The sequence below is a fragment of the Triticum aestivum genome, chromosome 1B (assembly GCF_018294505.1).
Source record: "Triticum aestivum cultivar Chinese Spring chromosome 1B, IWGSC CS RefSeq v2.1, whole genome shotgun sequence".
NCBI classification, from domain to species: Eukaryota; Viridiplantae; Streptophyta; class Magnoliopsida; order Poales; family Poaceae; genus Triticum; species Triticum aestivum.
Window position 1 is genome coordinate 521,357,623 of NC_057795.1, and position 23,257 is coordinate 521,380,879.

General features: G+C 44.0%; 1 long non-coding RNA gene across 1 annotated transcript; it reads right to left on the reverse strand.

Moving 5' to 3' along the window:
* Window positions 1–20,244: 20,244 nt before the first annotated feature.
* LOC123093705 (uncharacterized) lies at window positions 20,245–21,905 on the reverse strand. Its single transcript, XR_006445510.1, has 3 exons — window positions 21,699–21,905; window positions 20,556–20,664; window positions 20,245–20,462 (listed from the first exon to the last, which is right to left on the reverse strand). It is a non-coding gene; the product is annotated as an uncharacterized lncRNA (long non-coding RNA).
* Between the last annotated feature and the right edge of the window lie 1,352 nt (window positions 21,906–23,257).

The following is a 23,257-nucleotide window of genomic DNA, read 5'->3' on the forward strand; positions in this document are numbered from 1 at the left end:
AGGATCTAACCGCTCGTCGTGGCCCCTCCCTCCCTCGTCACCGGCAGGATCTAGCCGCGCGTCGCGGCCCCTCCCTTCCTCCACCCCAATTCCCTCGCGATCTTGCACCACCTTTTCAACGAACACGAGAGAAGGCCCACTGCCCTCCCCGCGGCGGCCGCCAGCGAAGAGTCGGCGCCATCCCACCTCCCAGTCCTCCATGCGGGTGCCTATAGCCACAAGGTTATAGGCAACCTCTTTCCCACACCCCAATTGGTTGTTTGCGTCCTCTACATATCATTTCTTAGCCATGGCTACAGCTTTGATCTGGCCATGCATCTCGTCCGATGGCAAGGTGGTTGGGTATGGATCATGTTCTGCGGGACTAGATGAAGCCGGTCGCCGGCCTCGACGACCAGCCCCATTTGTCCAGCCCCGACTGCATGATCGAGAGAGGTTCAATCGTTGCATTCAACATGTATTCTTTCAATTTGGCTGATAGGTGAGATTTGGAGATCAATAGAGATGATAAGCTATTAATTTTGGAATGTACTATAAACAATTCATAGCTTATGTTGCTCAATATTTATGATGCTCGCTTCTTCTTGTGCAATTGCTGGACTGGGATCAACAGACTTGGCATGTGCTTTATATGAAAAATTAGATTCACATGGGATATCCACCTTTTCAAGATTGCTGTTAATTCTTATTATGATGTTTTAGCCTTGTTAAAGGGAGAGTAATGGTCCTCGCAAAAAGCAGAGAGAAAGGAATGAGCATTTGATTCTTCCATATGTTGCATTTCATTCTTCCGTGTTTAGTTATGTCCAACATTTGTTACATGCACACACTTGACAAGGTTAGTACAAGTAGTAATTTTTCCTCTGTTTTGCAGGGCTATGACAGAACATGCTATGTGATTCCCTGAGGCAGGATGGATGTACCATGGCCACACCACTGTGCTCCTGAAGGTGATCGCTTCAATTCAGCGTTGCAGCACCTGCAGAGGCCCCCTATGGTACGTGCTTTACTCTTGTCATCCTATGCTCTATTTTTTTGGCTTTGCGGCCTGCCTACGAGACATAGCTGGGATTGCGTGTTGAATCAGGCAGTATTTTTGACTTCTGTTGTGAGGCTATGCTCATGCTCGTACCTTTTTCTCTCGTATGATAATAGACATATCATAATCCATTATTCTTCTAGGGTTGCCCCAGGCACCATTACTGTCACATGGTAGTAAAAAGCAAATATAGATTTCTACGAGATCCCGTACAGACCAAATTTATTTCAAGCAAAATATAGTAACCAATATTATTGAAGTTTTACAACTTGACTCATGTGCAATGGACTAAGAACACGGCTAGGAAACCTTCTTCGGGACTAAAACCCAACCACACCCTACTGTATCGCTTTATGGCCAAGTGAACACTCCACACTGCTGGACTAACTGCTTGCATCTTCGTCGTCTTCAACCGCAGCTGCATCCGATAGCCTAGCATGGTACTGCTTGAACCTATTCCTGTATTTCATTTTTTGTAGGGTGAATCGACAAGCACAACAGGTAGCTCTTTTCTGAATTTCTCGATGTAGGCCTGCATGCAAGGATATGTTAGTATCGTTCCTTTAAGTTCAGAAAATGACATAATTTTAGGTGTGACTCTACGTACTTCGTCATACTGCTTACTCAGTTTTAGTCCCGTAAATAATTCGATGTTCTTCAGCATGTACAGTGCACAACAAGAACTGCAACATTTTATGTTGTTAGATCAGCATTTCAGATATTAACAATCTAAAACAAAAACAAAAGCTAATATTTTTGACTGATGTTTCATCGGATTTTGGCACATTAATGTTCCGTACTGGCCATTGCGTCACGTTAATGTCTTCCCATGCATTGCTTTCTATCCCATTGACTCGCCTCGCTGCTCTCAGATGTGCTTCCATCCCACGTACCTGCAAGCCCAATGGGATGAGAAGTTGCCTATGACTAATACTTACATACGATGTCAAATCCTTTGTTATAATTAAATATGTTGAAATTCTCACCACGTTATGTACTTCTTTGGGTACCATACAGTGGAAAAGTGAATCAAGAACCTGAATCTCCTTCCTTCTGGGGTTTACGACCACAAGTAACCAGTGGACGTTTGGCTGTTCGTAGGTAGGAAAACCTGGATTGCACAGATAATTAGATCAACGTGTATAGTAATAAAAAAATATGTTCAAAGTCAGGTTAAAATACCATATCATGTTTCAGGTAGCTGGTGCCTTGTGTTGTTCCAGGAATGCCTGCCAAAGCGTCCTCGTAGCACTCCTCTATCCTACCATCTCTTTCGAGCTTAGCGACGCCGGCCACCCTCTCAATGTAAACCAGTTGGCCGTCCCTTGTGTCAATTGGGTCATCATGACGCATGAGCTGGATCGCAGCATCAACCACCTACAACAATAATCAAGTTAATTGTATTGTACAAAAATGAAACTTCATAAACTAATTTGTGAAATATCTTACTTCGTCACCCAACCATACGGCTTCTTCAGATCCATCTTTTTGGGTGAGGCATTGCAAATGCTTCGATAGCACGACAATGTCATCAACTAAGACCATTTGTTTTTCATGATTTGTACTGTTGATCAGTGACGCCACGAAATCCTGTCGAACCACATCTAGCTGGTCCCTCTGGGTTTCAGTAACTTCTGACCTCTTTTTTAAGTTGCTAGAGCCGATTTTCCTCTTTTTATTGTTCGTGTCCTCGGAATCATTTGTAGACTCTGATGGAGTCTTGTTTTTCCTTTTTTCCTTCTCAGTATCGTACGAAGCATACTCGTCATTCTTAAATAATTGCAATACCACATTTTTCTTTTCGCCCCCATGATTTGGTGGCGTCGATTCAACCACACTTACTTCTTGCTGCTTTCGAAAGGATTCATCATGGCTGTCATCATCTGCGAAGGCACGGGGCTCTTCGGGCTCTCGCGATCCCGTAGCCTTCACAGAGTGCTGCTTACTCCATCTGTTGAACGGAATCTGTCATAGAAATAAACCGCATGTTAGCCTTTAGCAGATTCTTGCTCAATTATAGGTAAAATGTGCATCACCTGGAATTCTTCAAGGCTTGTGGTGGCTTTGGAATGCATTTGCTTATCCAAACTAGGAGCACCCTGGATATCATCCACCTCTTTCAAAAGCTTATGAATACCACTGAGATCCTGTTTGAGTTTTCTTTCAGCTCTTTCTAATGCTTCATCCTGTACGTGGAAGATCACATGTTATTTCTGAAACGACAATGATTGTTTCATAATTAAGTTAACATGCGTACGTCAAACTCTTCATCAAGGTTCTTCATTGGGGGCTCCATGTCATCATTTTTTATTCCCTGCTTACAATGGTGCTTAGCAGCGACCTCCGTGACATCATTTTGTTTCCCCTGGTCAGAAGCCTGCTCAGCATTCTCAACAGAGGCCTCCATTGGGTGTGAAGGTGCCCCGAGGTCAGAAAGATGTATGTCCTCCAGTCCTGGAAATATTCCGTCGCGTTTTGTCTTTAAAAAATACATGTTAGTCTGGGGTGTTTTCATAGTAAACTAATTTAGAAAAAACCTTGTACACGTAAATTTCCAATTATATATACTAATCTCATAATTCTAGGCTTACGTTCAATTCTTTGATGAGGTCCTCTGTGAGCTTGCCATTTGTATGGGTACGCCTAAGGCACTCATCCATTTTCTTTTCAAGGGTGCACATCCTATCAACTTGTTGTGCACCAGCCTCCCGCACGAGGGAGGCAACTTCTTGCAAATCAGTCAATACACGTCCGACGAGTACCTTAATCTGAGACTTTGAAACAGTTAGAATCATATAACTTCATACTAGTTGCAATGTTACAATATATATTGGGTGCCTGATGTAACTCATTTACCTGAGCGCCAGTCTTCGGTTTGGCCAGCGTACCATCTCGTGCTGGAATGAAAGGCCTCATCAGGTCCTCAACATACTGCAGTTTAGTGTCGTTAGTATGATTTAGAAAATATACATGTTACATAATCCAGGCAATGTGCTGACATTTTACCTCTCCAACTCCCAGATAATTATTCTGGATTATATTGTCAACCTTTTTTGCCTTCTCCTCGCTCCAGTTCTGGATCAGCGGCCTTAACCTTGATTCATACGAGATGCTAGAGTCCAATTGGTGCACTCTGAACTTCTCGTAGTACCATGTCTGCATGACAACAAAAGCAGTTTACAAATATTCTCGTACATTATGTAATGTATGTTAGGTAAGTGATAATTGTACTACTACGAGTTACCTGCAGCAGTGGTAGATTCCCCTCCAGAATTGCCTCACCATTTACAAAATTCTTCACGCTATCCATAAGATAGTCAAGCGTTAGCTGTCCAAGATTTGTGCCCTTTATCGTCTCAACGTTTCTAACAATCCCAATATATTTGTTATCCACATACTCCTCTTTTGTTCGGCATACATATTTGCCTATGGTGTACAAGACAAATGGCCTGACAAAATTTGGTGTGCTGTCGCCTTTCATCTTGGCTAGCAATCCTTTGAAAGTTATTTTGGTGTCATTACGGTCTTTCAGTTTCTTCCACAACTCCATATTATCATCAAGATTTGAAGGGACGTGCTTCTTCCCATGGCAGGGCATGCCTGTTATATGCGCTACATCTTCTAGTGTGATCCTACATGGTCTCCCGTTGATGATAAAGGCATCCTGCTCTGCATCATATGAATTAGCGATGGCCATGCACAGTACACGTCTGATTTTGATGCTAGGTGTCTTGAGAAGTCCACCCAGTCCTATCAACTGGATGTACATCCTTTGCTGCGTGTTTAATCCCTTTATGAACTCCTCATATGGCGGCAAAGAAGCATCCTGGGTTCAATGGATGTGCAAGTGTGATTAGATTCAGCATGGTATACAATTTAAACACTCATACAGACGAATACAGCTTATATATACCAACATAAAAATTGTGCTCTACGCTACTTCATGAGGTAATTTGTTTACAAGCAAGCTGAGTTCCATGAATGTGCAAATACTAGCATTAGATTCAGCTTGGTTACGTTTGAACGGTCATATAAGGTAATCTCCATTGCAAGGCGCTGATCTGAAATAAAATCAAGATTCGAAAATAAAAAACTATCCAACCGTGGTCTCCTCAACTCTAGGCGCTAATCATGGTCAGTAGTATGGAATTAAAACATGGGCCATCGATGCCTTCCATAACTCGTGCGGAAGGAAAAAAGAAGGCAAGCGCCCGCTGCCCTAATTGGCATCGACAAGACCAGAACCTAAGATTTAGCCTGGAATTAATCAATGAACTGCCAATCTGGTAGGAAACAAATCCTAGCGCCCTCCCCTAACGCCCCCAACTTAATTTGTTTAAAAACATGCTGAGTTACATGAATATGCAAACAACGAGTGGGGTTGCAGCAAGAGATCATGGGATTAAGATCGTGGCACGAAAAATAGCAGCGGCTGCAGCAGGAGATCGTGGGGAGTTACCTGAGGATTCATGTTTGGCTCCGTCGTTCGGTCTTGCTGGATTCCTGGGTTGCTCCGTCCTTCGGTCTTGCTGCTTTGGGCGGCGCAGAAGGACGAACTATGATCTATGAGGTTTCAAAGGATCCCTATTTATAGGGATCGTAACAACCCGGGCATATATCCACGTATAGATTTCTTCGGTTGGAGGAAATCAAGGGAGGGGACCCACCTGGTTGAATATTAGGGGGGCGTGGAGAGTTTAGCAAAGGTAAGTTATGGTGTAAAAAAACTAAGGTAAGTTGCGTAACAACACTTAGGTCTCCTGAGAATCACGATCGTCAAAAAGATATAGTTCCCGTTTCTTTGAAAAACAGCCAAAAGAACTGGACCGCTTTTATTATTGGTTATAAGTAAATCACTGGACCTCTTTTAGGATGAAAACTGGTTCTAAAGTCAACTAGGATTGACTGTTCACACGCGAAGTATTTTCCTCTCTCTTGTGAAGCTATTTTATTGCCCATCCGTGCTCATACCTTTTTTCCTCGTATATGTGAGACCAAATTTTGTTGATAATACTGAATCATGTCTGGTGCTGCTCAAGATGGCACGACACCATGGTTTTCGCTTCGGTGAGATTTCGATGAAATAACTGAATTTCATTCATTTCAGCACTCACTGCAATATTTGCCTTTCGGCCAAAATATTTCAGCCTCACTGAATTTCGGCCAAAATATTTCAGCACTCGCTGAAATTTTTCTGGAACTTCTAACTAGCGATGTTAAAAAAATTCTGAAACTTCTAACTAGCGACGTAATTGTTCTGAATCTTGTCCAGACTCCGACGAAACTTAAATATAAATTTAAGAATTCAGTTAACCTTCCTAAGCTTCAAATTCTTGTCAAAAGCAAATATATGTTTCAGCGTCTCCCATGCAGACCAAATTTATTTCAAGAATAGTATTTGGAACCAGTACTGTGAAGTATTACAACTTGATTAATCCGCACTGGACTAAGAACATGGCTAGGAAACCTTCTTCGGGACTAAAACCAAACCACACCCTACTCTACCGCTTCATAACCAAATGTACACTCCATATCTAAGAATGGACCATTGCTGGACTAAATGCTTGCATCTTCATGATCTTCAATCGCAGCTGCATCCGATAGGCTAGCATTGTACGTCTTCAGCCTTTTCATGGACTTCAATTTGTTGTAGGGCGAATTAAGAAGGACAACAGGCAGCTCTCTTCTATAATTGTCGATGTATGCCTGCATGGGAGGATATGTTAGTATCGTTCCATATGTTTACAAAATTGAGAGAATTTTAGGTGTTACTCTGCGTACTTGGTCATAATGCAGTCTAAGATCTTCTCCCGTAAAGAATTCGATGTTCTTCAGCATGTAGAGTGCACAAGAAGAACTACAACAATTAATTCTGTTAGCAGCATTTCACGTATTAACAATGAAAAACATAATTAGAAGCTAATACTGTTGACTGACTTGTCATCTTGTCTTGGCACAGGCACATGCTTTACTGTCCATTGGGTCACATTAATGTCTTGCCATGCATGGCTCTGTGGTCCATTGATTCGCAGCGATGCTCTCAGATGTGCTTCCACCCCACGTATCTGCCAAAGTCCATGGTATGAGAAGTTGCTCACGGTTCATGGCTAGGTATGATGCTAAATCCTGTGTTATATTGAAAGATGTTTAAAATCTCACCACGTGAACCACTTGTCTGCATTCTAGGTAGCCGAAAAGTGAATCAAGAATCTGAATCTCCCTCCTTCTGGGGTTTACGACCACAAGGAACCAGTGGGTGTTCGCCATGTTCGTAGGCAGAAAAACCTGGACAGCAAAGATGATTACATCAACATGCATAATAATTAGAAAAATAAATGTGTTTATGTCATGGTGAGATGGTACCAGATCATGTCTGAGGTAGTTGTCTCCTTTTGTTGTTCCATGACTGCCCGCCAAAGCGGCCTCGTGGCAGTTCTCTACCTTACCATCTCTTTCGAGCATAGCGACGCCGGCCACCCTCTCAATGTAAACCAGCTGCCCATCCCTTATGTCATTAGGATGATCATGACGCATGATCTGAATCACAGCATCAACCAACTAAAACAAAATTCAAGTTAATTGTGGCATTCAAAAAAATTCAAGTTAATTGTACTGTGCAAAAGAAAATTGATAAACTAATTTGGGCAAATATCTTACTTCGTCACCCAACCATTTGTCATCTTCGCCTACATCTGTCATGGTGAGGCATTGCAAATGCTTCTGTTGCAGAACAATGTCATCAATTACCACCAATTGTTTATCAAGATCTGAGGTGTTGATAATTTCGGCCACATAACTCTGTCGAAACTTGTCAAGGTTGGTCTCCAGCGTCTAAGCACCTGTGTCTGTATCTTTTAAATTGCTTGCACAGTTTTTCCTCTCTGTATTCTTTGTGTCCTTGGAATCGTTGGTAGACTCCGATGGAGTCCTGTTTTTCTTTCTCTTCTTATCACTATCGTACAGAACAAAATCTTCATTGCACAATAATGAAGATGCCACTCTTTTCCGGCTGCTCGCACGAGTTGGTAGCATGGAATCAACCCCACTATCTTGTCGCTGCTTTGCTAAAGAATCATCATAGTTGTCCTCATCAACTGGGAAGACATGGGGCTCTTCCGGCTCCCTTATTCCCTTAGCCTTGGCAGACCGGTGGTTGCTTTTGGTACCTGCCTCTGCACCCACCTCAATACTGACATCTTCATCATCTTGATTTCTTCTTTCTTCAGTCTTTCGCACATTCTCATTGTGCCTCAAATTCAGAGGATCCTGTGATTCGAAATGAAGCACTTGTTAGCTTGCAATCTGCGCGAAATAAAAAAACAAAACCAGTTAACTGTAAAATGTGCATCACCAGGAAAGCTTCAAGGCTTGTGGTGGCTTTGGAATGCTTTCGCGAATCCAAACTCGGAGCACCCTGCGATGCATCCACCTCTTTATAAAGCTGTGAAACATTCTTGAGACTCTCCTTGCAAGCTGCAGCAACAGCTCTGTCTTCTTCATCCTGAACGTGGAAGATCATATGTTAGCTACGAATCTGCGTTAACTTAAAACAAAATCAGTTAGATGTAAAATGTGTATCACCATGAAAGCTTCAAGGCTAATCTTGGCTTTTGAATGCTTTCGCGATTGCAAACTAGGAGCAGGCTGCAAATCTTCAGATACGTTCTTCTTGGGGGCATCCATGTAATCTTTTTGTATTCCCTTAGCAGAAATGCCTTTGGCAATGACCTCCGTGTCATCTTTTTGTTTTTGCTGGCGAGTAGTATTCTCTCCTGGGACCTCCATTGGGTCCGCAGGTACTCCCAGGTCAGATAGCTGTATGTCCTCGACTCCTGGGCGATCAGCATCAAATATTCCATAGCGGTGGTTCTTTAAAAAATGTGTTAGTGTGGAGAGTATTGACAGTAAAATTATTTATAGAAACTCACAATGGTATACTTACATTGAATTCTGTGATGAGGTCGTCCGTGCGTCTGCCGTTCGCAAGGGTACGCCTAAGGCACTCGTCCATTTTTTTCAAGGGTGCACATCCTATCAAATTGTTGTGCACTGGCCTCCCGCACAATGGAGACAACTTCTTTCAAATCAGCCAATACACGGCCCATGAGTGCCTTATCCTGCAAATTACAAGCAGTTAGGAGCATATGACTTCGATTGTACTTGCAAAGTTACAATATATATTTGTGCGTGATGTTCATCATTTACCTGGCCGTCATTCTTTGGTTTGACCGGCGTCCCAACTGGTGGCGGATTGAAAGGCCGCAGCAGGTCATCGACATACTGCATGTTAGTGTCGTTAGTATCATTCAAAACATATGGTACATAATCCAGGCACACAGTACTAACACTTTACCTCTCCAACCCCTATATAATTTTTGTTGATTATGTTGTCAACCTTCTGTGCCTTCTCGTCACTCCAGTTTTGGATCAGCGGCCTTAACCTTGATGCATACGAGATGGTAGAGTCCAATTGGTGCACCCTCCACTTCTCGTAGTACCACGTCTGCATTACAACAAAAACAGCTTAGACAATTTTCCATAAAATTAAATGTATGGTATGTTAATAATGATTGTATTACCTGCAGCAGTGGTAGGTTGCCCTCCAGATTTGCTCCACCATTTACAAATTTCCTGACGCTAGCCATAAGATGGTCAAGCGTAAGCTGTCCAAAATTGGTGCTCTTTATTGTCTCAACGTTTCTAACAATCCCAAGGTATCTGTTGTCCACATACTGCTGTGTTGTCGGGCATACATATTTGCCTATGGTGTACAAGACAAATGGCCTGACAAAATTAGGTGTGTTGTCGCCTTTCATCTTGGCTAGCAATCCTTTCAGAGTTACTTTTGTGTCACTGGGGTCTTTCAGTTCCTTCCACAACTCCAAAGTATCATTGTGATTTGAAGAGACGTGATTCTTCCCCATGCAGGGCAGGCCTGTTATATGCTCCACATCTTTTAGTGTGATCCTACATGGTCTCCCATTAATTATAAAGGCATCCTGCTCTGTATCATATGAATAAGCGATGGCCTGGCACAGTAGACGTCTCATTCTCATGCCAGGAGTCTTGAGAAGTTCACCCAGTCCAATCAACTTGATGTACGTCAGTTGCTGTGTGTTTAAATCTTTTATGAACTTCTCGTATTGCAGCAAAGAAGCAACCTGAGTTCCCTGAATGTACAAATAGTGTGATTAGATTCTGTATGGTATTCATTTAAACACGCATAGAACCGACTAATCTATGCCAATATCAAAATTGTGATCTACAGTACTGCATGAAATCATAGAGCTTCTGGGCCATATAATGAACACCAGACATAGAAAAACAAGCTATCTCTGTCGGCAAATTGACTGATAATAGTATTGATTTTTAGTAGAAAGAGCAGACTTTGGTCTATGTACACTACTAAAGTTTCAGGCGTCACGCTTACGAAAATAATTGCATACATGATCAGAAGATCAATAGTTTATAGATAATCTCGAAAAAGGAATGTAGCAGTTCCATTGCAAGCATTCAAGAGCACATACTCCTTAGTTCCGATCAGATTAAAAAGATCAATTAGTAAAGACCATGCAAAATTAAGGGGAATCACCAACAGTTTCAATCACTGGAGATTAAGAACTCATTTAGAAAGCCTATGCCAAAAAATTAGCAATTTCCAAATTTTAAGGCATATAAATAGAGACGATAACCCTGATTTTATTGCACATCTAAGTCCTATGTCATTGATTTTATGCTAAGATTCGTGCAAGCCTTTTTTTGTCATTTTTTCTTTTCTTTCTAGACACACCCATCTCCCTTCGGTAAAATAGGGAAAATTATGGGATTGCATGCAGACTTGGGAAGGAGGGAGTATGCAGAATACAAGGATCTCGATCGTTACCGGAGGATTCTCTCGATGGCGACCGGCTCCATTGCTGTTCGCTTTCATCTTTTGCTTCACCAGCTTCTCCGACGTGCCCATCTCTTTCGTCGGCTTCTCTGACATGCCCTTCTCTTTCATCTCAGGATTTGCCGACGCAGGCTTCGAAGATGAAGGCTTCGTCGGTTTCACCGACCTGGGAGCTACTTTGGGCGGCGTGGGGTGGTAATACGGTGTAGTCATGGAAGGCTAGGTATGGGAGGCATGGGGGGTGGAGGTGTGGGGTGGGAAGCGTGGGGTGGAGTAATTATAGGGGATTTGGGATCTCACGAAGAGGTAGTTTTAGATCACGTAATGTTTTTTTGGGTGATGCTATTGCGTGCGCGCTCGCTCTGGCGAGCGATTTCCGACTAGACTGGATTTATTAGGTAACCACGTCCAAACAGGAATCCCTTTAAATTAGAAAGGAGAGAGATAACTGAAGAGATTTTACAGAGAATATCTTACTTGCCCACGTTGAAATCAGGGGGGCATAGAGATTAGAGGGGAGATCTCTTTAGGCCCACCTGAAAATCAGGGGGCAGAAAGATTAGAATCATGGGGGGGGGAGAGAGATTGGGATCGAGCATTGCCAAGCTCGCTCGTCAAAGAGCGTTTCCGGTTGTTGTTTTTTAGCAAGTTTTTTTGAGAATTTTTTTATCAACTTAATCTCAACCATGAAGCGTTTGGGCTTCTTGTTCTTTCTTATACGGGCCTATTACAATGGGATGAGCCCATTTTAAATGAGAACATGAGAAAGGAAAGCAAGGACTCCAACAGGCGGGAGGACTCCAATAGGCGGGACGAGCCCCGTCCCAATTATTTAGGACAGGCATGCACAAGGGTGCTTCGACCTCACTGCCACGACTCTCCAAAAACGGTTCCTCTGCCTTTGCGTCCTCTTGATTCCCTCTTCCTTTGCGTCGCCCACTCTCCCAACAATCTGGCTTCTGGAACGGTGAGTTCTCCTTCCTGTCAATTTTGTTAGTAGTTCTCCAGTAGCAGCACATACGATGGCCTTCTTCTTGTCAATTTCTTGTTCTCCTGCTTCTTTATTTTGTGCGCACAGATTCAACTGCCTTCAACATGTAGTCCATTGCCTTATGAGAATTTTGCACACAGATTCATCTTCATGCAACATCTAGTCTGTTGTCTTGTCAATTTATTGTTTTTCTCCTGCTTCTTTAGTTTGTACACACAGATTCATCTGCATGGGCGATGAACAATTCATAGATACATGTTTATTCTTGATTGTTGATGCAGTTGTTTAGATAAATATTTCAAGAGCATAAATTTTGATTGTTAATTCGCATATACTCCCTCTGCAAGGAAATATAACAACTTTTGGCTCACTACTTTAGTGATTTCTTTATAGAGGGAGTACATGTTTAGTTTAAATTGTTCATGCACTTGTTTACATAAACTTTCAATAGTGCAAGAATTACTATACTATCTTTCATCTCGGCTTATTGTTATCATATTATTGTCATGATTCATGTCTTATACTGGTTTCATCAATTATAGTCCTTCGGCATGGCATTCGTGAAAGATTATGCTCTCAAGGCAGATGGAAAGACCGTAATTTTTGTGAAGTACACGAACAAGGCTAGCAGTGTTGAGTACTGCATTCGCAGATTCAAATACTGGCTGCAGAACGACGACCAGAAGATAGTTGCACTGGATGTGGAGTTCACCTGGCCTCGTGGTCCAACACAGACAGCTGCCGTGGTCCAGTTATGCGTTGGCATCTATGTCCTCGTGTACCACATAAGCGTTGCTGATGAGCACTGTGGCCTGCTTGCCGCCTTCCTGCTTGACGAGGAGTACACCTTTGTTAGGGTGGACATCAACAATAATGAGATAAAACTCAAGCATGTTGGTCTGGTGGTACGAAACTTTGTGGATATCCAGAATTTGTGGAGAGTGCCTGATCCAGTGACGATTAAGCCGAAGTATGGCTTGGCTGACTAGGCTGGTTCCATCATCCACCACAGCTACAACAAGATGCTATCACAGAAGATGACCACCATATATGGGCAGAGGCACCCTTGCCCTTGAAGAACATCTATTATGCTTCCAAGGATGCGTATGCCACCTACGATGTATACAGGCGACTGGTGAACTTCCAAAAGGGGTTCAAGAGTCAGTGCCAGCATCTCGCCAAACCATCTAGGCGGTCGAGGAAGTCCGGAAGGAAGAATGAATCAAACTAAAATGTTTCTTCTATTTATCTAGCTGATAGTCTGTAAACTTTATTATACTGCTAGTAAGTCGTAAGTTCAAATTTCCTGCAAGTTGAATCATCCTTTATTCTAGTTGTCTTGCCTAATTTTTCCACGTTCAAGAGATATTATACTTAAGACGTTTATTTTGTTTCGGTTTCGCTAGCTATGATACAGAATGCGATAGCCATTTTTACCAAAAGATTATTTCAGATTTATAATGAATAATGTTCGTCTCAACTGGGTTTGAATAGATAAATTTTATTTTTTAATTGCATAGAGAAAGTTCATATTTTTTAATCAAAAGAAGGGTCCCCCCTGATTTTCCATTAATAGAAACCACATGGTCTTTGAAGCCCCTGAAACAAACTTCAGCTAGAAACTAAAGTAATCAACTAGCAACACAAATCATACGTGGTAGCAAACCCAGCCAGACTTAACATCAAGGTCCAAAAAATAAGACTACGGCAAAGGACAGAAAATATAGCTGATAGATGCGCAGGAGACACCGCAGTACCCTGTGACTCCACACTTGCGATGAACTGTACAATTCACCTGCTACATGCTCTAGCCTGCGCATATAGACCATCAGCACCTCTTTGTTTATCACCTTCATCTGCAATATAGACCATTCCATGATCAACAAGCAAATTAGCTAAACAAGAATCATAAGATCAATATACCATTTATTTTGTAATCTCACATTATTCCTGCATTACCAAAGAGTGAATAACACAAATGATGCCCTTCCCGCATGTCCAACTTAAACACTCATAGGTAGTTCTACCATCTTAACTCCATGATTTAAATTATTAATAAAACCCCCTTAAAGATTCCATTTACATTACCATAGTTCATGATTATAGCCAGGGAAACAGCAGCCAATAAAGCAACCACCTGTGTAGGCCCTATTTTGAGTCATGAATAGGACCCAATCACAGCATTTACTCTAACTACAACATGTCCTCCTCTCATAGTCATCATCACCCAAGACAGAATGAAGACGTAACCCCATAGATGCGTAACTGCTATCAACATAGTTTTCGCACCATACCTAGTGTAAAGGACACTCTTACGTTGCCGTGCTACTTTTGTGGCTCCTCGGTCAGCATGTTCATAACCACCTCGATCTGAAGATCTTCACGGGTGGTGGTCTTGAAACCGAAAAGAACGGCTTTATGAACCTTGAGTTCTTCACTGTCAACAAAATCACTCCATCCCTTACCGAAGATGATGCGGCCATCATAACACTTGTGGTACTTGACCGGCATGAAACTGTCCTTGCACAGCTGAATGCTAGCAAGCCCATCTCCCGGTATCTCCCCATCTCCTGGGGTCTTCAGGGCGTCGACAACTTTCGACGGTAATCTCTGTATGCACCATCATAGGTAGAAAAATTATCAAATATGTGAAGGAGCAGTAAACAAAAGGATCTTCAGCTACATCTACATATATTACATAAGGATCTTCAGTTATGGGAAACAAAAGGATATGCAAAAACACACATCAGTGTACTCACTGGTTTCAGCTACAAAAGCATATCATTAATCTTTCTCTCCATGAAAAAACAAAGAAAATTGCATACAAAATAAAAAATACTAGTACACCAAAAACATATCATCGTCTTTCCTGCTATGTTTGACTTGGTGAAGCGGTGGACAAAGAATACACCTATATAACCTTTCTTCATCGCCAAAAGGTCATGTAGGTTACGCTCCCCTTGCTTCGTCGGATTAATTCCCTTTGTTATGGCAGCTGATTCTAGAGGACTATTGTAACGCCCCAGATTCGATGCGCCAGGTGTCTGCCAGTTATTCGCCATCATTGCCATGTCATTTGCTTGCGTGTTGCATTTTATCATGTCATCATGTGCATCTCATTTTGCATATGTGTTCATCTCATGCATCCGAGCATTTTCCCCGTTGTCCGTTTTGCAATCCGACACTCCTATGTCCTCCGGCACCCCCTTTTACCTCTTTTCGTGAGCGGGTGTTAAACATTCTCGGAATGCACCGAGTCTTGCCAAGTGGCCTTGGTACACCACCGGTAGACCGCCTGTCAAGTTTCGTGCCATTTGGAGTCCGTTTGATACTCCAACGGTTAACCGGGGAACCGTAAAGGCCTCTTTTGTGTGCATCCCAACACCCCTCCAAAGTGGCCCAATAACCCATCCAAACCCTCTGCATGCTCTCTGTCGTTCGATCAAGATCATGTGGGCGAAAACCGCACTCCATTTGGAGTCTCCTAGCTCCCTCTATCTATAAATTAGCCCCTCCCCCCAAAATTAGCGGATGATTTCCACCCTAACCCTAGCCGCTTCCCCTCTACGCCGCCGGACATGTACGTCCCGGACCAGACGAAACCCCGCCGCCGCTCCCAGCCAGTGGCGCGCCGCCATGTGGCCCCCGCGCCGTCCCCGCCGCCGCGGCCCGTCGGGCCCAGGCGTGGCCCGCCCAGGCCCGCGCGGCCCGCCCAGGCCCGCGCGGCCCACCCAGGCCCGGGCGGCCGCCCGTCCGCCCCGCGCCTCCCGCGCAGCTCTGCCGACCTCGCTGGCGCTCGCCTTCGCCGTTACCGCCGCCGGCGAGCGTCGTCGCCACCTCACCCTCGTCGGACCCCGCCGCCAGGCGCTCGCCGCCTTCGTCGCCGCCGGCCTCCCCTGTCGTCATCCGCCGACGCTGCCGCCTCACTCCGCGCCTCGCCCGCGACCTCCGCCGCCCGTCACCGCCGGCATCCGCACCCCATCCCGCCGCCGGTCGCCCCGACCGCCGCCTCCAGTGCCGCGTCTCGGCTTCGCGCCCCTGCCCGCTCACGCCCCACCAATCAAATGCGGCCCCGTCCCGGATCCCCTCTGTCCCGGGTCCTCCCCATCCCAGTTTCCCGCGAGGTGAATATCTGCCAAGTCCCAGTAATTTTACATCATGTGTGCATCTTTGACCTTCTATAACTTTGTGTGTGCTGCTCCGTTGTGCGTGTATAATATATCAAAATGTTCGTTGTGAGATGCTCTTCATTTAATTCCATTGTGCCATGCTTGTTTGAGTTTATCTTGATGCCCTTACCATCGTTGCAAAAGTGCTATATGATGTTATCTGCTGTCTGTTAACAGAACTTGGTGATTTGTCTTTTTCATTGCATTTTGTGTATGCATCCTATGAGCTTGATGTCTACATGTGTTTTGTGCTATGTCATGCCATCTTTCCAGGGGAGCAATCCATGTATTTTTGTGAGTTGTGTAGTGAGTGCATCAAGCTCATGAAGTAGAGTATTTGTTGTTACTGTTTTGCTATGCTGAATCTGCTATATTATGATGATATGTAAACCTGCTGCTACAAGTCATTCTATGCATAATCCGGAGATGTTTACTAAGGATGTTTTGTTATACATGTCATGCTCTATCCATCCCTGCCCCTTTTTGCATTTATAGCCTGATGTAGCTTGTTGTAATCTTGCTCTCAATTTGCTAAATAATGTTGCTGTCAGCCTGTTAACATGAAGTTCAGTTTTTCCATGTGTTTTTCTAGTGATCCATGCAATCTATGAACTTGCTTTTGCCATTCTTAACTTCATAAACATGTATTCTTACTGTTGGTCACCTTGTCATGCCATGTATTGCTCTGTGGTGAGCTGTACAAGGTTACCAACATGCCTACATATCGTTGTTCCTGCCATGTACTGGTTTTCTGAATCTGTCATATAACTTGCCATGTTTACATGGGTGCCATCATATCTTCTGTTCCTTTTTCACTCATGTTCAGTAAGGGAATTTTGTTCTATGCGTTTAGTAGATTCATGCCATGCCTTTGTTTGCCATGATAAGTTCTTGTATCATGTAGTTTGTTAGCTCTAAACATTGCAACCTGATGTTATTTCTGCAAAGTCTGAAACTGTTATTATATGCAATCTTGCCATGTCGTTTTGAGCATGTCCTAGTGATTTCTGGAGATATCTCAGTGTTCATGTTTTGTTATGCTTTACATGTACATCATGCCCATGCCTTTTGTTTTAATATTAAGGTGTTGTAGCATATTGTTTTGATGCTTGCAATATGCGTAGTTGCTGTTTTGGACAGCTTGTCCTTTATATCTTGTTTGGAGTGTATGCGTTGCACCGTTGCTCCGTTTTGAGTGTGCTCTATATGAAACTTGCTTGATTTTGCATGTAGTTTCATATTATCATGTTGCATCTTTTTTTGGTGTGTTTGCTTGATGTTTCAATGCATTCTGCATCAATGCCTTGTTTAACTTGTTTTGCTCATATCTTCTAGGTCGTAGCTCCGAACTAAATGAACTTTATATATGTAACTTGACTAGAATTTCGTGTAGATCATCTTTGTGCATCTTAACTTGTTGTTTAACAACTTGAACATAAGGTTTATTCAGATCTGGACCAATTTCGAAATTTGCATATGAGGACTTACCGGAATTGTTACATGTTGTTTCCGGCCTCATTTAACCTTGCTTTGATGTGTTGTTCTTGTATGCATCCTCTCTTGCCATGAGTAGCTTCATGTAGTCTTGCCTTGCATCATACTTGGTTAAGCATCATGCCATGTATATGTGTGGTGTGTTTACCATGTTGTGTGCTTCTTCTCGATAGTTCCCATTTCGTTGCGATCATGAGGATTCGTTCGTCTATGCTTGGTTCGTCTTCGTGGCTTCATCTTCTTCATGGACTCGTTCTTCTTCCTTGCGGGATTTCAGGCAAGATGACCGCTACCCTAGATCTCACTACTATCATTTCTATGCTAGTTGCTTCGTTCTATCGCTATGCTGCGCTACCTATCATTTACTCTTCAAGCCTCCCAAATTGCCATGTCAGCCTCTAACCTTTTTCACCCTTCCTAGCAAACTGTTGCTTGGCTATGTTACCGCTTTTGCTTAGCCCCTCTTATAGCGTTGTTAGTTGCAGGTGAAGTTGAAGATTGCTCCATGGTGGACAGGATTATGTCGGGATATCACAATATCTCTTACTTAATTAATGCATCTATATACTTGGTAAAGGGTGGAAGGCTCGGCCTTATGCCTGGTGTTTTGTTCCACTCTTGTCGCCCCTAGTTTCTGTCATACCGGTGTTATGTTCCTTGATTTTGCGTTCCTTACACGGTTGGGTGATTTATGGGACCCCCTTGACAGTTCGCTTTGGATAAAACTCCTCCATCAAGGCCCAACATTGGTTTTAACATTTGCCACCTAAGCCTTTTTCCCTTGGGTTCTGCAGACTCAAGGGTCATCTTTATTTTAACCCCCCCCGGGCCAGTGCTCCTTCGAGTGTTGGTCCGAACTGAGTAGACTGCGGGGCCACCTCAGGGAAACTTGAGGTCTGGTTTTACTCGTAGGATGTCTCATCCGGTGTGCCCTGAGAACAAGATATGTGCAGCTCCTATCGGATTTGTCGGCACATCGGGCGGTTTTGCTGGTCTTGTTTTACCATTGTAGAAATGTCTTGTAACCGGGATTCCGAGTCTGATCGGGTCTTCCTGGGAGAAGGAATATCCTTTGTTGACCGTGAGAGCTTGTGATGGGCTAAGTTGGGACACCCCTATAGGGTTTAAACTTTCGAAAGTCGTGCCCACGGTTATGCGGCAGATGGGAATTTGTTAATATCCGGTTGTAGATAACTTGACACCAGATCCGAATTAAAATGCATCAACCGCGTGTGTAGCCATGATGGTCTCTTTTCGGCCGAGTCCGGGAAGTGAACACGGTTTTGGGTCATGTTTGACGTAAGTAGGAGTACAGGATCACTTCTTGATCATTGCTAGCTTCACGACCGTTTCGTTTGCTCTCTTCTCGCTCTTATTTGCGTATGTCAGCCACCATATCATGCTTAGTTGCTGCTGCAACCTCACCACTTTACCCCTTCCTTACCCATTAAGCTTTGCTAGTCTTGATACCCATGGTAATGGGATTGCTGAGTCCTTGTGGCTCACAGATTACTACAACAACAGTTGCAGGTACAGGTTTTGCGATGATCATGACGCGAGAGCGATGTTACGTGTTTTGGAGTTCTTCTTCTGCTTCTTCTTCGATCAGGGCATAGGTTCCAGGTCGGCAGCATGGGCTAGCAGGGTGGATGTCGTTTGAGTTTCTGTTTATGTTTCATCCATAGTCGAATGTTGATCTTGTGTATAATGTTGTTGTATTCATGTGGCATTGTATGCCTCTTGTATGTATCCCCATCTATTATGTAATGTTGATGTAATGATATCCACCTTGCAAAAGCATCTCCAATATGGAAAATTCGTTTTTGAGCTCAGGCCCATCTGAACCTGATATCTTAGCCGCCCAGTCACATGTGGATTCGTGTCACAACTCGTATTCCATCTGGTATTCTCACTGTATGTGATATAGAAATGATGTGGGCCCTGGCTCATTTATTGCGGTAGGCATCCTCACCGTCCGGCCGGAACAGCCAGTCCCCCGCGTCTCAGCTCTAATACTGAGCCATCATGTTCCATCTGCAACTCATAAACTGCCTGACACAACACTAGCCGTCCTTTTATATCCACTGGCACTTTAGGTCCGACTTCAAACATTTCATGGAAATTTCAGGGAAATGCTGCGACTTCAACATTCCACTAGCACTTTACGTCCAACAATACACATTCAAATCCAATGTCCACAGAACCCACACTTGGGTTTTAGAAATTCGCAGGCGCGAAAACCAAAAGTGACAAACTACACTAGGGAACACACGAGCAATAGGGTCAAAAGATAGGGCCGCCCTGCAACTATTCTAACTTCATCCCCTCAGTCCACGATTTCGAGGTACAGGAAACTTGGCAGGTCACCCTGATACTCTCTCATAGTCACGATCTCATATTCGAGACTTTTCCGTAGGTGATAAAACAATATTTGCAACACAAATGAGATCACATATTACTGTAACCTATGTTCATCACAAGATGCAGGTACAGCCCATTGAACTCATGGATGTAATGCACAATGTAAATACCGCTCTCCTCCCTGTCAACAAATCATTAGTCCAACACCAATATCTTCTATACTACCGTACATTCCAAAAATTGCGCTTGGCATTCACTCACCTTGTACAAGGATCGCGATGGGCCACCAACAGATAGACAGAAGTCCATCCGTCCACGTCAACCAATCATCCACCGAATATATTGTTGAAGCATTGTCAGAATCGACGCTGGGTTCTCTTTGCAAAGGCACTGTGTTTCGTTTCCATCCCGTCACTGGGGTGTGTCTCAGTCGGGTTCAACACCCTGAAGATCTTCTTCTCTGCCTCCAGGATGTACAAGGACCAGCAATCCATGTAGTACACCGGGAACATAAAACTGAAATTAAGTATTTGCAACATTACTACGTCGATGTGAGGGCATACGGACTGAATGGCCATATGGAACATAATGGGAGATCTATGGGTTTACCTTTTTTAGCCACTCAATCTTGTACTGTATCTCATTAGCTTGAAGTCCATCCTACGGATTTAATCCCGGTCAACTTTGCCATCTCCACAGACCACAGCTCTGTTCTGATCTGCAAAGATTGTCACCACAACTACTAAGCAATATGAAAATGCAAGCCAATCAGAACTAAAAATACTACTTAACAAAATATGTAGAGTGCACAACTTTTTTTAGGAACATGTAGAGTGCACAACTGGTGAGTATTGTTTTCAGAGCCGGGCCACCCATCATCAAAAATTCTGCAAACACCGACTCAAAACCTTTTGCGTGCTCTTCCCTCATCGAACACACCAGCCAATATAATGCTCTGAAAATGGTTCTTCACCCCAAGAAAAAGACTAAAAGGTATGCATACGAGAAGCTCTTACCAGCCGCACACGCCTTCCGCATGGACTTGGTCCGCTCGGCGGTTAGCCGGCTCTTCCCATACCATATGCCAAAGTCAACCTAAAAGTCGTACACCTCACCCAATGAGTCAAAACTCAAACCAGGTTCTGGTTTCATCAGTCTTAGTAGGCTCCTATCATGAGCTGCACTATACCCAGGAACAACCAGAATCACGGTGTCCTATCAGGAGGTGCACTAGCACTACCAAGGCGCAACCTGAATTAACCAGGAAGCACAATTTGTTTACACATCTCCTGAATCTTCAAATTTTAGTAGATCACCTACTTACATCATTCAGACTGCACTAGAACCAGGGAACATGAGGCACATGCAATGGACCGTGCTAAATCAGCTATCGAATCGAACGATTTCGCAAGTCTAAAAAACATTTTGGGCATGTTCAGCTAAAACGAAACTATGACCTTTTAGTCCACCCAGGCGCTTCCCAAAACCACGTTCCCTGTCGATTGCGCAGACCTCCTGGGTTGCAGTCCCCCAATTGTTGTGCGCAGCCGGAGCCACAAGTAGAAAACGCAGGCAAAGCCGGTGCTTCCTCCCGCAGCGGCGGCACTAGAGGCACCGCCGGAAAAGCTGGCCGTGTACTTATCCCTCAGTGGAAACCTTCAAGCCGCGCCAGAGTAAGCTTCCACGGCGAAGAGATGGTGAATCCATGGAAGCACGCAGATCTAGGACGATAGCCGGGCTAGAGAAACTCACCGGTCAACTAGATCCATGAGGAAATCCAGGCCATCGGCTTCCATCGCCGCTCCGCCGCAGGAAGTCGCAGCCGCCACAGATGCCATCGCCATGAGTCCCCTCACCACTTCCTCGATCTCACTACTCGGCAAACCCCCATACAACCTGGACTATCCACACCCAGACGTTCTGGGCCACGGCTCAGAATCATAGCCTCACGGACCGACGCCACCAAGTACAGAATTGGCCCACAAGCGCGCACTGTACTTGCCGTATTTAGTCGGTATCCTCATTTTCCCCTGCTCGACCTCTGACGCGTCTGACAGGATTGACACCATCTCAACGCACATACCAAAGGCTCGGATTTAGGGTGCAGCTGAGCTCGAGCACCAAATCGACCGTCCCCTCCAATATGCGCTTCTATCCTTAGTGGGACCTTCGAGTTCCTTTAGGATAGGGTCGCATATTGGGCGTGACAACTATGCTCTTTGTTTTGATTGCATGTCCTTGGCAGGTTGCGGCAGTACACCATAGGAATGTCTTCAGTCAAATCGAAGGAGACAAGGTCGCCTTCTCGCAGGTCGAAGTCTTCAACAAACTTGCACCAGTTTTCACCACCGATGATCGCCCTTGAATTCCCTTTGTACACGCCAAAATCATACGTGCGGCTCCCTCTCGCTTGAAAAAGCAATGAACTGTCTAGGACGGTGTTGAACTGGTGCCATGCGTAGCATGGCATGATCTGTAGATGTAGAATTAAATTGCTATTTATTTCCTACATTTTGTTAATCTTCAAAGTAGAGGGGAACAAAAAAATTACAAGTAAAAATTGACATGATTATTTATACCACAGCTGAAGTGTCCCCATCTAGCCTAATGGTAAATGTCAACCCATCAGCATCGGGCCTCTTGCAGTCCTGTCGACAAGTTATGCACACCACCTGTGTAAACAAAATAAAATGAAGAAAAGCAAAGGATGAGAATTTAAGAAATGGGCTTATGCATGTAAACACACTAGGCAACAATCATACAGTATAATCAACAAAGGTACTGCATCAGTAATCAACAATCATACACTTGAACTATGCGGGTGGCTCGCCCTCCACTCCTCATAACCCCGCAACACAGCGCGTGCCCGCCGCACCATAGCTTGTTCAGACATGTCCTTCTCTTGATCCTCGACCGGCAGCATGGGCTCACCCCGAGCGTCGACGCGCGGCATTGGCCCCTCCTCCTCAGCAGCACAACTGAGGTAGTGTTTAGTTGACTTGCAATCTAGGACTACAGTAAATACTATTATGAGAAATGTTTAGTTGACTTGCAATATAGGACTACAAGTTAATGGCTGCATTACTAAACCCAACCTAATTTCGGCCTAAAAAGGAATTTAATCCACTACCCCAACTTATAAGTTTTGGGGCCACCCTCCGGTTTCTTCCTGGATTCGCCACTGCACAATGCCAAAAAAATTCTAAATTTTTAAAGAACTATTTGCTGATATTTGCTGCTATTGTCTACGCATCTTCACTTGCTCATTGTTATGAAAACCCTGGAATACCAAAACCCTAGGAAAAAATACC